Source organism: Poecilia formosa, unplaced genomic scaffold, assembly GCF_000485575.1.
Source record: "Poecilia formosa unplaced genomic scaffold, Poecilia_formosa-5.1.2 Scaffold378, whole genome shotgun sequence".
In the NCBI taxonomy this organism is placed as follows: Eukaryota; Metazoa; Chordata; class Actinopteri; order Cyprinodontiformes; family Poeciliidae; genus Poecilia; species Poecilia formosa.
This window is the reverse complement of record NW_006800317.1, coordinates 466,888-479,211: the sequence shown is the minus strand read 5'-3', so window position 1 is coordinate 479,211 and position 12,324 is coordinate 466,888. Positions and strand designations below refer to the sequence as shown.

Below are 12,324 nucleotides of genomic sequence, written 5' to 3'. Positions count from 1 at the left end.
TGAACCTTTATTATTTTGACATCTGCTGATTTCAGACAAGTGACCCCTCAGCTTTTCGCCACAAAAAAAGCTAATAAACCAGCGACGTCACCAGAGCCAGAAGCTCAGGAGGGATCTTAGAACTATTGGAGGATCAAACTCCACTCATTCATTTTTAGCTTACAGAAAAAATAAATAAAAGTAAACTGACCAATAAGATTTAAGCTTTGGTGTGCCCACCCCCAAAGGCTCACACTGATGTGCGTTACGTACAAGATGTTTTGAGACAAAAGCTCTTACGTTCTCCACAATTTTGTCAATAGTAAAGAGGTTTGAATAATAAAAAATACAATAACTATTTTTTTATTTTTATTTGAAGGAAAATCTCAAGGCACTCACAGTGCATACAGCCGTACATCTGCAGGTGTTACTGCAACAATCCATACTGTCAGTCACTTGTGAATCACACAGAAGAGCTCCAAAAGGAAATCAAACTTAAAACTCTGTGAACTAAGAACTTCTGATCACATAATAACAATTAACCATAGCTGCCATGGTAAATCATTACTGATAACTATTGTGAGTATTTCCAAACATTAATATGATCAGGCAGCATGTAATCATATTATTGTTATGAAGGCTGAGCCAAGAAAATTTATGTCTGTATCAAACAAGGAGCCCTTCGTGTTACTCTGTACCCGTGAAGTAGCTCCCAGTCTCAAAAAGATTGGGGATCAGACTGCCCACAGCTGAAAGGTTTCTGCTCTTCAAATGTTTAGACACAGAAAAGCACCTGAACTGGTTTAAAATGTTACAACATTCAATAAGATCTAAACTACTTTGCTACAACCTTTTTCAAGACTGTTAAACAGTCTACACTGGAAGAAAACATAAAAAATGTATTCAGTGTGTGGAAGTAAGGAACAATACTTAATACTGTTGTGTGTAATGGTACACATAGTCCGTTTCTGTGTGTAATAGGTCTTTTCTTAGATGGCCAAAAAATGTATTATATCCCCAATAATAAATCAACAAGAAATACAGATAAACTATTTTAACCATCATCTATCTGAGTTAAAGTGAATATTTTACACAAATTCACTTTTATATAAAAACATATACTGACCTTTAAACTGGAACCCTTCGTTGTTACTGAAATCCTCTTTTATAAAGTAACAGTAGGTAAAGATCAGCAGGTGATCCTACAGATGCAAGTTCTCAGTATCACACTAAGAAATCTGTTTAAAAGCAGACAATCCACACACAGACACACAAGTGGCCTTACTTTTAAGGCTTTCTCTCATCCATCAGTGGCGGTAACACAGCGTCGACCTCTGACGGTGTTTATATAACAAACCCTGATCAACTCGGTGACGACGGAAGCAGTGATGGTGCTGTGACCCCTGACCTGCCAGACACACTCCAGATAACACCACTAACCCTGCAGTATGCATCTCGTCTGTGGATAGGAGAAATGCATACTGGGTTAGGGATTAGAGTTGGGTTATGAAATATGCGGCTATTTCATAAGTTCCACAATGAAATAGCCACACATTGTGAAACTTATTAGTCCATTTTTTATTCTTTTCTACCTTTGTTACAATTCCCCTGCTTTAAAACACACACAAACCACATAGATGATCATGTGGTTTGTGATCATCTATCACAAACCACATAGATGGTTTGTGATCATCTATGTGGTTGATAGATGATCAACCACATAGATGTGGTTGATCATCTATGTGGTGATCAACCACATCTGTGGTTGATCACCACAGATGTGGTGATCAACACACATCTGTGTGTTGATCACACAGATGTGTGTTTCACCTGGAGCTAACAGCTAATCCTTAGCTGTTAGCTAAGGATTAGCTAACAGCCTAATCCTTAGGCTGTTAGCTTTCAACATTTCACAGAGCAAAGTTCAATGCATCGTATGAAAACAGAAAGCTGGTTATCAACTTAAACTCAAGAATATTAATCTGTAATTAATGGCAATAATTAGGTTATTTAGCCACAAGTGAAAAATGGTAGCTATGTAGCCTGAAACTAAAAATTGTAGCTAAATAGCTTGGAAACAAAATATTTAGGATGCAAACTAAATATTTAGTTAGCAAGCTAATTGTAAGGATCTTCGGTTGTTTTAGTTGATTTTGGGTTTTGTTAAGTTCTGTGTTCCCCAGTTCCTTTTCTTTGATTAGGTCAACCATGTTTCTGTTTAACTTTAACCAGTCCTTTCTTAGTGATGCTATTTTATAGGTTTACTTCACGTGTCTAATCCTTTCTTAGTTACTCTTGTTATGTTTATTTGTCGAGTTATTTTATTAGATTCATTTCCTAGACCCCAGTGTACACTCCCTCGTCCCATGTGCCATCTCTCTCTCTCTGTCTCTCCCTCTATCTCTCCCTTCCTCCCTCCTTTCCTTCCTTCCTCATTTCCTCCCTCTCTTCCTGTGATTTTTGTAAGGTTTTTTTATTCATTATTTTTATTTAAAATCCTTCATCTACAAACTGCCTCTTCCATTCTACCTTTGGGTCCACAATCCTACAACATATCATGACATAAATATTTGGCATCAAACTTAATATTTAGTTACTAAGCTAAATTTGTAGTTTTAAAAATATTTAGCTAGATTAGAACTAAATATTTGGCTTGGAGCTAAACAATTAGCCTGTAAACTAAATATTTAGCAGGCTAACTAAATGTTTTGTTTACAAGCTAATTATTTAGCTTCAAACTTAATCCTTAGTCCCCAAACTAAATACGTAGTTTGAAACTAAACATTTAGCTAACTTAGAGCAAAATATTTGGTATGGAGGTATTTAGACTGCCAACACGTTTAGCAGTCTAAATATTTAGTTTTCTTATTTTAGAATGGAACTGACATTTTAATAAACAGCATGGTAAAATGATGGCATTGAAAAATTAACCCCCATTTGTTTCTTGTACTCAGCCTAAGGTACTGACATTCTTCCTGTAAATTTTTTACTTTACATAGCACTTTACTTAATTTCATTGGCAATATCAAAATTATTTAATTGATTACTCTTTTTTCACAATAAAGGGACAATGGCAAAAGTTACAGCTGCTAAAATGGCCTAGTCAAAGTCCAGATGTAGAGCAAGTGGAAAATCTGTGGAAAGACAGTTCTACATCTGGACTTTGACTAGGCCATTTCAGCAGATGTAATTTTTGTCATTGTCTCATTATTGTCGTGATGGATGTGGATAAGCTATTTCACAACGAATGTGTGAAATATTTGGTCTTTAGATGTGAAATGTGCCAGAGACACACAGAAACGCAGAAAAGTGCTGACTCATGGGGGCTGAAAACATTCCACACTACATAAAAAGACTTTATGTATTTCTTTTCTTTCACTTCACTAGTGCGTACTACTTTGGGTTGGTCCATCACCTGCAATCAAATTAAAGCAGTGAGGTTTGTGGTTTCAGAAAATGTGAAAAAACATTCAAGAGGTGTGAATACTTTTGTGAACACTAACAGTTTCCTAAAATGTTTTTAACTCCTGATTAATACAAACATTATTTTCTGTAATTTTTAAAAATATGCTGAGCAAATCTAGTTTAGGAATATTAAATGTGGGCATCTAGCATTTCGTCATTGACATGGTTTAAATCTCACTCCTCCGGTTTAGTCCCCGAACGCGAAATGAAAAAGGAGTTTCATAAAATTACATCTTGTTTTGTACTTTATGGGCCTCAGAGAAGTAATAATCTGTCTTGCACACATGTTCTCCTCCCTCTGCAGGAAACCACCGCTCCTCTAGATGTTTACTTTTTACCCGTAATCTGAATTACCAGAGGAGCAACTCATTCCCTCTGTCAGCATTTCAACCCAAACATTCCATCTTCTGGACATAGTCCAGATGTCAGAGCCCTCTCCTGTGAAAAAGTGGTGAAAAAGTGGGGGTATTCCCAGGTTGTACAGATGATGGAGAAGATAAACAACACAGAAGGGGAAGCAGAGAGAGAGAGCCAGTGGGAGAGGGCAGAGTCCCTGGTTGTTTTGCTTGAGCGGCCATTCATCAGGTGTTGGAGTTGTTGGGTAATTCATTTTTTGATTCTTTTAGCCATGTCGTTGAGATATGGCCTGGCAAACCTGTAGGCAAAAGGAAATGGGCTGTCTGCTTCCTCCAGAGAGAGGGATTTATGTCCTTCACCGTCAGGCTCAGAGCAGATCCAACCAAACAAGGCTGGAAACAAATAATTCTAAATATTGATTCTACATTTGAATCAATATTTGAATCTGAATCAGAAAGTTCAGTAAGATTGGGTAAAATGAAAGTCTCCAAGTAGAAAAAAAACTTTAAATCAGCAAATTACCAGCACGACTTTGAGAGTTCCTGGTGATGACCTTTTAACCCCTGCTGCATCAGTACCAACAGAAGCTGAGGTTCATTTTTATACATCTGATGAGGTTGGAATAGAGTTTGAACCCCAGATAGCACATGACATTAAATCAACGTTGAATTATAGTTAGAATTGCTGATTTTTGGTTGAAGTCGACAAATGACAGTGGATCAACCATCAAACAACCATCCAATCAAACCGTTGAAACTGTGTCATTGAATCAATGTTGTTTTGTGGTTGAAATCTAATGACTGAAATGCCGATGTCTGATCAACATCTGATCAATGTTGAATCAATGTCTGCTGTTTTGCTGCACCCCTTCCCCTCCTCTCCTCCTCATCAGAGCTCTGGGTGAGAGCATTTTATTACTGAGCGGGGGTTATTACATTTTTAATAACACTGTAGAGGATAGTAAGTGGTGATTCCTTTCTGTACATTTTTTTACTTGTTAATAAAAATTCTTACTGACTGTATGCGTGTGATATATTGACACAAAAACATCTACAACTTACTACAAGAAGTGGAGCGGTCCACCCCCACCATTTACATGAGTGGGATGTCCCAAACACACAGCTGCTTCGCTGTTGGCTTGTTGGAAAATATGTTAATTCAATGTTGAATTATCATCTACAAGTTTAAGGCATTTCCCTACTTCAACACACATGATATTAATTGACGTCTGATTAACGGGGTTTTGCTGAACTGAAAAAACGCAGGTCAGTTTGATTGATGTCAAGGTTTGGGGAAGAACTACCCAGATAGCACACAATGTTAATTCAATGTTGAATTATGATCACAAAGGCTGCATGTATGGTTCAGGTCAACGACAGAAGCTGGATCAACCATCAAACAACCATCCAATCAAACCGTTGAAACTGTGTCATTGAATCAATGTTGTTTGGTGGTTGAAATCTAATGACTGAAATGCCGAAGTCTGATTAATGGTTGATTTGTCGTTGATTTGTCGTTTGTCGACAAATGATGGTGGATCAACCATCAAACAACCATCCAATCAAACCGTTGAAACTGTGTCATTGAATCAATGTTGTTTTGTGGTTGACATCAAATAAATGAAACGTCAATGTCAAATCCAGTGTGTTTCAGCACTGGTCCTCCAGGCCCTACAAGTTTTAGGCATTTCCCTAATTTAGCACACATGATATTAATTGACGTCTGATTAACGGGGTTTTGCTGAACTGAAAACACGCAGGTCAGTTTGATTGAGGACAAGGTTTGGGGAAGAACTACCCAGATAGCACACGATGTTAATTCAATGTTGAATTATGATCACAAAGGTTGAATTTATGGTTAAGGCCAATGACAGAAGCTGGATCAACCATCAAACAGCCATTCAATTCTAGCCAATTAACATCCATTGAATGCCAACATCAAATCCAGTGTTTTTCAGCACCGGTCCACCAGGAACACTGCCCTGCAAGTTTTAGGCATTTTCCTAATTCAGCACACATGATTTTAATTGACAGGGTTTTGCAGGTCAATTTACCTTGAGGATAAGGTTTGGGGAAGAACTAGTAATCTAAATGTTCAACCAATGTAAGCTGTTTTTTGCACCCCTCCACCACCACTCAAACGCCCAACCCCCATCCCTCCACCCGTCAAAGACACACACACACCCTTTTCCCCCTACCGCCCACCCCTTGCCTGGCCCCATCTACCCCGCCCCTCCTTGGGCTCCAGGTGAAACAACTTTAATTTTAAGTGAGGGTTTTTCATTTTCACATTTTAAAAGATTTTTTTTGACTCTAGTGGCCTTTATTTGATAGTTAATTGACAGGAAAGTGGGTAATGAGAGAAAGGGGAAGACATGCAGCAAAGGTCAGCAAGCCTGGGAATCAAACCTGCGACAACTGTATCAAGGACTAAGGCCTCCATATGTGGGTTGTGCTTAACCCCTGTGCCACCACAGCACAACCCATTTTGGGTGAGGGTTAATCACGTTTTAACTTAAGCACTATGTGTTGACAACATTGAGTTGTGATTCCGTTGTGTACCTAGATTGCACAAGATGGCAATTCAACATTGAATTAACATCTTTTGTTAATTCAAGCCAACGAGCCAACAGCGAAGTGGCTGTGTGTTTGGGACGTCCCACTCATGTAAATAGCAGGGTGGACCGCTCCACTCCTTGTAGTACGTTGTAGATGTTTTTGTGTCAATATATCACACACAAACGGTAAGTAGGAATTTTTATGAACAAGTAAGAAAATGTACAGAAATGAATAAGCAATGACTAACCTATACAGTGGTTTATTTAAAATGTGATAACCCTCACTCACTAATAAAATGCTCTCACCCACAGCTTTGATGAGGAGGAGAGGAGGGGAAGAGGTGCGGCAAAACAGCATACATTGATTCAACATTGATCAGATGTTGATCAGACATCGGCATTTCAGTCATTAGATTTCAACCACAAAACAACATTGATTCAATGACACAGTTTCAACGGTTTGATTGGATGGTTGTTTGATGGTTGATCCACTGTCATTTGTCGACTTCAACCAAAAATCAACGAGTCTAACTATAATTTAACGTTGATTTAACGTCGTGTGGAATCTGGGTTGGCTAGAGCTGGATGATTATTTGATGGTTGATCCACCGTCAGTTGTCGACCTCAACCAAAAACCAACCATTCCGACTATAAGTCAATGTTGATTTACCATTATGTGCAATCTGGGCAGTTTGTTGCATCCCTCATCACCTTCTCATCTCCCCATACTCCCTCCCAAACCACCCCCCTACTCAGCCGCTCCTCCCAACCTTCCTCTCTTTACCCCCTCTCATCCCTTCATCCCTCCCCCCCTCCTTGAGCTCTGGGTCAGAACATTTTATTACTAGGTGGGGGTTAATCATGTTTCAAATTAAGCACTACATTTTGAAAACAGTGGGTTGTGATTCCTTTCTGTACATTTTCTTACTTGCCTGTAAATATACTGCTCAAAAAAAATAAAGGGAACACTTAAACAACACAATATAACTCAACTATGACCTGCTGGAGGTCATTTTTGTTTGATTTTGTTGTCAGCATATTCAACTTTGTACAGAACAAAGCATTCAATGAGAATATTTCATTCATTCAGATCTAGGATGTGTTATTTGTGTTCCCTTTATTTTTTTGAGCAGTGTATTATTACTGACTGCATAATGTGTTGACACAAAAACATCTACAAGTCTCTACTAGGAGTTGTACAGTCCACCTCCCCGTTTTTACACTAGTGGTTTGTCCCAACCAAACAGCCACTTTGCTGCTGGCTTGTTTGCAACCGGCTTCTGAATTGAATTCTCCTCTGAGCAGTTTTATGGTAAGTTTTTCAATATTACTTTGATCTTAAATGTGTTTCTTGAAAAATAAGGGCATTGTTTTGTGCCCATAGTAATCCTGGTTATTTTGGTGCAAAACAGATATTTTTAATAATTGAGGTCATGTCTCCTTTTGTATTATTTTCATCCTACCCACCACTCCAGGCCTAAGTATGAAATCCTGCGAGATTTTGTGGGATTAGAATTTTTAAAATAGGGCGGAGCCTATTGTTTGGTCTGGGAGAGCATGTGGTGGACAAGGAAGTGTAAGGCTGGCTGCTCCAGGTGGGCTTTAAATTATTGTGATAGTAATCACTTGTTTTTAACTTTTTATTATGATGTGCTTAGGGATGTGCTTAAATGAGCCTCTGTTCCAGAACAGCTGAGTTAGATGACTGAATGACAGTCTACAGCCATCAAGAAGTGCAGAAGGTTGTTAATCATCCACAGATTCAATCCAGGTGAGGCAGAAGGGAAACACTTAACGTGTAAGGCAGGTGAAACACTGAACTAAACCTGCTAATGACTGATTCAGTCTGTTGATTCTTGGATTGGTAACTGGTTAAACTGAACTGGACTATTGTTACTTGTGTGGGATCTTTATCAGCATATAGATAAAGATCCCACACAAGTAAAGATCCCACTTTTAGAGGAATTTAATCAACTTATTTGGAAATATTTGTAGTTGATGGAAGATTGAACCAGCTATTTGATGGAAGTTTATTCTGCATAAATTATAAATATTTTTTCCAACTACAGTATAAATCACCTTTTGCTCTATTTATTTGTCTCTGGTATGTTAAATAAACCCTGAGCCTCCCTGAGTTTTATCTCGTTAGGTTTTCTGATAAACAGCCCTTTATTTTAAATATCGATTTAATATCAATATCAGAGATCCTACACTATACTGCAGCTTGATGGGTAAATGTAGTTGTATACATAAACATTAAGATAAATATTAATGAAAGATTAAGATAAATATTAATTTAACAGTGAGCGTACATGGGGAACTATATGGTTTGTATTTGTTCTCAGACCTGTAACCAGTACACTTTTTAATCTTTCAATGTCTTTCAGAACTTGTCAAATGTTTATCATCTTTCCAACCAGCACCTTCCTCACTTTTATTTTTGTGTTTTTTAGCCGTTGCTCTGTCGTTTGACCGAAAGCTGACTCTTGAGGACTGCAGCAAAACTGTCGAGAAGTGGCTTCATTACGCGCCAGAACGAGAGGAAGACATCAAAAGGAATCAAAGTGACGCCAACCAGAGTCAAACTGGGGTTACCACAACTTGTACTGTTTCCCTAGTTAATACAGTACAAAGTTTAACTTCATGGACTCTGTTCTTCTGGAGACAACAGACTGTTGTTTTGACCGTCAAAAAGGAGTCAAATATGTTTAAAGATCTGTCCCTCTTTTCTTAAATAAAATGTTATATCAAACCCATGTATTCATTTTTAAACTTTTGTACACAGTTTACCCATCATCTGCCAATAATATAGTGTGTTTAACACCAGTGAAGAAACTTTTAGTGGCATGTTATGATGTAGACTTATCAGACCTAAAAATGTACAAAAATCCTTGGCTTTCATTCAATATAAAATCAACTCAAATCTGCATGTAGATCCACATTCAGAAGATGGTTGAATCAAAATTGATTCCTAACTGATTCATTGTAGAATCAACACAAATATGCATGCAGATCCACAGTCAAATGAGTGTTGAATCAACATTGTTTCAATGTAAAATTAACACAAATATGCGTGCAGATCCACGTTCAGATGAAGGTTGAATCAATGTTGATTCCTAACTGATTCAATGTAATAACACAAATATGCATGTAATTTGACATACAGATGATGGTTGAATCAACATTGATATAATGTCAGTTATGGTTGAAACCCTAACGTTGATTCAACATACAAGTCACCGACCACTTTCAATGTTGTTTCAATGTCAGCGTTCAATGTTGATTCAATGTTTCTGGCTGACATTGATTCAATGTTGTTTCAATCATTCTGTGGTATCTGGGACCTTATCATCAGGACTTCTATTGCATCTTTTTCTCTTACTTATGTTTGTTTGTAGAGGCTAAAATAATATAAGAGTTTAATTGATTAAACTGTGATATTCTCAAGAGCTTACAATGTAAAAAATGAACCAGTTGGAACTCTGTCCCTGTATTCCAATCTCTTGAAGACTTTGACCTCTTAACACTCATTTCAGACAACAGACATTTTTCTTTAAGACTTACAATATAACAATATAGAAGAATAGCATTTAGAATTCAGAATTCACAAGTTTTACTGTGGAACGTAAAATTTACCTGTTCCACTGGTGAACAGTTCATATCTAAACTGTCTGAAGGAAAATGCAGCTGGGGATGTTGAATGCTATGTGCTATTAGCTAGCATTTGCAAAGCAACCCATCCAGGGTCACCCTTTAATATCCATAAAGGTGATTAGCTGTACGCCCAAGAGCAAATTTAATGTAAACTGTAGCTCTGTGGAAATGGCGGCTATTTTCCACTATGTGTAATATAATAGGCCGTTCTAAGCGTTTTTTGGTCTCAAGCGTATTTTAGATATTTGCAGGCGGCTGTGGTTCCAAACCCTTGTGAATACCGTGTGTTCACTGCATTGCTTTATCCTTAGTTAGCTTAGTTAATTAGTTAGCTGTGAGCAGATTTGATGTAAAATATGATTTTATTTTCAAACAAAGATTAGATAGAGTAGACATTTAAACTTGCTTCAACACCTATTTGTGATTAGCATAGCTAGAATAGCTGTTATTAAAATAACAATCTTAGAAAACATCTACCTTTTTCGAAATTTTAGCTTAGCTGGTGTGTTAGATGTCTGGGTTTACGAACAGACAATCGAGCTGAAAATTGCTATATTCCAGGCACAGGCTGGTTTTACATCTCAAACCTTTGGCCTTACTGCCGTTCTGCTCCCTATAGCACATCACTGAGAACATTAGCAGATCTAGCTGGTTATTTGGCAGTGCTATCTGCTTTGTAGTATACCTTGGTAACTTGATTTTAACTGTGAAGCAGCGCTAGTTTAGCAAATTTCTCAAGACAGCTACTATTAAGAACCAGGTAAATTAGTCTTTTTTGGAAGTCAAGAGTAAAGGTTGTAGCCTTTTCTCAACCAGCTGACCGGTAGTGGACTACAACAAGAGAGGGAAGGTCGGTGCTACACTGTTGTGTGGCCGCAAAGCTGAACAAAGTCCAGACACAAAAAAACCTTTTGTCTGGCATTTTACTAAAGTTACTTTCAACTGAAGGGTTTGTCAGAAATGTTTGCAGTGAGGCTTGGTTTATCTTGATAACAGTAACAAAGAACATAACCATCTGGAGGATATTATTAATACGTTTCACCTGATGGTCTAACAAAATTAGAAAAGCTGTTAAAAAACTTAACTAATTGCTGCCCTGCAAGTTTCCCCTTAAATAATATGTTTCCCAGGACTATTCTTTAAGCGAGAGCAGCTCTTGCTTCTTACCTGACATGCTTTCCAGCAGTAAAATATGATTTTGGCTTATCTGAATGGTGGACCTGTGTCTACTCTCTGGCATTGGTCTTGGTAACCTCGTGTGAGTTGTTAGGGAGGTACCGGAGGTGGAAGCAGCAGGAAGTGGAGTCAGTGACAAATACATGATCACCTGCTGAGTGTCTGATGTGTTTGGGTGGCCTGATGAACACGATGGCTGCTGGGAACAAAAGCGGCCATCTGCGGGAAAGCCTGGAGCTGAAAGGACGGTGACTACAGGGTACTGCTAAGGTACAGCTAAGGTTTTTTTTCTGACAAAAGCATGAGGAGAAAAGGAAAAAAGCTAAAATTTCAATAAGTCATGAAATGAGGGGAAAAAAGCACAAAACTAGTATTTGAACTTCGTTTATCTGATTGTTTTCTAGCTCTAGATTCAGTGCACCTCAGAAGCCCCATCACACCCATTTTGCTTCCAACTGTTTAGGCACGAGTGTGAATCAAAGTTAACTTTTATTATCAAGGTAAGCTCTAATAATCCCTCCTAGAAAAAAACACTATTTGAGGAAGAAACTGCTTTATTTATTCAATTAAAACAGACAATGTTGGAGTGGAGAATTAATTCTCTTTTAACCGCTGCCAGCGCAATATGGCTCAACCGACATCCATATTAAAGACCCAAGTGCATTAATTAAAATGTGAGGCAACCAGTGCACTCAACTGCAATTCCAGCACACAAAAGAAATTATTCATTTGGCCTAAAATAACCATTAAATAGTGCATATCTGGTTACATAAGTAGGTGTTGGGTTTTCTTTTGTGTAATTTATTTTTTGAATGTCAATTAACCTGAAAGGATTTTAAAGAGAGTCATTCATTACACCTGAATTTCACCATCAAAAAACAATAAAGCCTACTTCTATTCTCTTATTTTTTTCTTTTCTGTTCAATTGTGATGTTAATATTTGAGCTTTGCGACTTTCAAAACAATCTTTGCTAGGGACATCTATGGACTACAGTTTTGATAAGAATCTTAAAAAATAATTGCATAATTTCAATGCCATATTGTTTCATCATTTTAATATATCTTTTAAATGCAATGCAAAACAACAGTTAATTGCTTTCTGTCAGTAGCTGCATTTCTAAATAATTGCACAAACT

The 12,324-nt window shown here is 37.6% G+C and overlaps 1 protein-coding gene and 2 long non-coding RNA genes across 4 annotated transcripts in view; 1 reads left to right on the top strand and 2 right to left on the bottom strand.

The window, feature by feature from the left end:
* gfra1a (gdnf family receptor alpha 1a) overlaps positions 1 to 12,324 on the bottom strand; it is a 151,533-nt gene that overhangs the window by 75,829 nt on the left and 63,380 nt on the right. The window lies entirely within an intron of this gene.
* Positions 1 to 12,324, bottom strand: part of LOC107833400 (uncharacterized) — an 18,900-nt gene that overhangs the window by 924 nt on the left and 5,652 nt on the right. Inside the window, exon 2 of the long non-coding RNA XR_001659147.1 lies at positions 10,546 to 10,552. This is a non-coding gene — a long non-coding RNA (uncharacterized LOC107833400). The remainder of the gene's footprint in view (positions 1 to 10,545; positions 10,553 to 12,324) is intronic.
* Positions 7,503 to 9,017, top strand: LOC107833398 (uncharacterized). The gene is made up of 3 exons (XR_001659145.1): positions 7,503 to 7,953; positions 8,082 to 8,129; positions 8,812 to 9,017. It is a non-coding gene; the product is annotated as an uncharacterized LOC107833398 (long non-coding RNA).